We start from the raw sequence: 2,223 nt of genomic DNA on the forward strand, positions 1-2,223 counted from the left end.
GACACCCCAACACTATAGGGATGCCCACCATGAGTATTTGTTGCTGTTTAAAAAGGATCAGAATTGACAATGGCTCTGACATGTGATCAATGCCTTTCAAGATAAGACCTGTGGAATAGGGAAAGGTTTCTGTTTTTCGGAAAAGCATAAATCTGCTTCCAATTTTCAGGGGTCATATAATTGAGGTCAAGTCCACAACTTTAACTAAGATGGACAACTGGACTGTTCCCACAACGTTATACCAACTGAGGTTAAAGCAAGGATAATGATGTTTGAGCAATAAAATCGTTAATAAAGTCATAGATTTATCAATCTATGTTTCCTCCCTCCTGTTGGACTTACTTTTTCCCTTAGATCTCCCCTCTTTCCTAACTTTTATATTTCATAAGTGCCTTTATTGGTTGTCTGGATTTTCCAAAATTATATCCCTTCAGTAGTGCCTATGGTGCATTATATGTCTCAAATCATTGTTGATGCAACATATTTTATTACCTTTATGCAGGGCTGATGCTACTGTGGCTATCTTTTGGGCCTTAGTTTTTATTATGCTTGTTGCAGCATTTTGTATGACCCTGCATTTTGAGCACGTTTGGCTTTCTTTTGTCATTATATTACCCTGTATGACCCTGTACTTTATGGAACAATCTTGAGGTGTTCTACAGTTATATGTTATGGCATTTCTATATCCTTTACGCCTTAAAATATCTTCGCGGGCTGTGGCCAAGAAGAGGGAGAGAGAATGCTGTTAACACTGTCCATGGGATCGTACATTTACAGTCATCTCATTTGGGCTTCATAGACTCATTGCTCAGTCCTTTTGGATTTTAGTTGATGTCACTGAAGCCAGAAGTGATGATCTTGCTGAACAAGCTATTGCACCTCTTTCCTAAATAGAAGACACTGTTTGTTTCCATCCTTACAACTCATACACAGACTATGAGAATTTCCAAATTCTTTCACTAATGTAAACACCATAAATACAAACCAAGTTAAGAGGCTGCTTCGTGTTATTTTCCCCTGATTGGCTTGTAATTCCGTTCTAAGTGAAAAATATTTAATTTTAAATTGTTCTGTTGATAGGGTTGGTGAATGAGTTGTTCTTCAGTTTTAAACTAATTTTGATTTATGAAAAAGGGTGGAACTACATTGACATGTGGTTTCTAGCAGCCTGATATATAGAAAGAGTTGGGAGTGGCAGGTACCTTCATGACATTGATACCCTGTTAATCTTGTTATTTCAATATTTTTGAGGAATGAGAAGTTGATGAGTACATATTTTTGCTCACGCAGCTTGGCATTTACTCTGGATAATAGCCATTCAGCATCCCTGAAGTAAGAAGATCAAGGTGCTTCCCTACTTGTATGTAAGTAATATATATTTTAAATGAACTACTTGTACAGAAGTAATAAATATTTTTTTAACTAATTTTATGGAAAAGGTAATCTTTCTTAGAAAGTAAATAGAAAACAACTTTAACTGTTGCCTGGATTCATATTATGATGTCAAATCCATGTGCAGGGTTTCATTGTAACTTTATTTCTCGGGAAGTAATATTCAATTACCATAGAAATTGCAGATTTGAAGGATATTACAGACTTGTCTTTCTTTACTTTGTGAAGGAAAAGATTATAAATTTTTTATATATAGACTTGTCTTTTTAAATTTTACGTTCAGCATTATTGTCGTCTTCCCTTCTCAAATCACATATCTGTTTTGCCAACACAGATTGGAGATAGATTGCAATTTTGTGTTGAGACCTGCACATATTAGCCGGTGATGTCAGTCGTATATCATCTCTGGCATTGCTGCCAGTTAATTCAACTCCTGAGTTGATACTCTATTGATTTGTCATCTGTGTTCTCCTTTTTAATGCAATAAAAGGGGTCAGGGGAAATCAATCGAACACTGGAAATTTAGTCACTCTAAAGTGAATGCATTTTTTGCTTGTCATATCATTTTGCATGCACCCGTGTTTCCATGGTCCCCCACATACAGGAATGTAGTGTTCTTTTTCCTGTAAACATGGCTCAAAGTCTAGTTATGATGAGCTAGGGAAGAAGAAAAGCAAGAAATATAATGAAAAACTGAGTCTGTCGGTGGCATACAAATGACATGATTGCTCTAAATTAATGAGTGCATGGTCCTCCAGCACGTCAAAGTTGTGCAGGGATGTCTTTTTCATCGGAAGAAGATGAAAATGAACGGTGCGACCAATTATTGTT

The sequence above is a fragment of the Prunus avium genome, chromosome 7 (genome assembly GCF_965620075.1).
Source record: "Prunus avium chromosome 7, drPruAviu1.hap1.1, whole genome shotgun sequence".
Lineage (NCBI taxonomy): Eukaryota > Viridiplantae > Streptophyta > Magnoliopsida > Rosales > Rosaceae > Prunus > Prunus avium.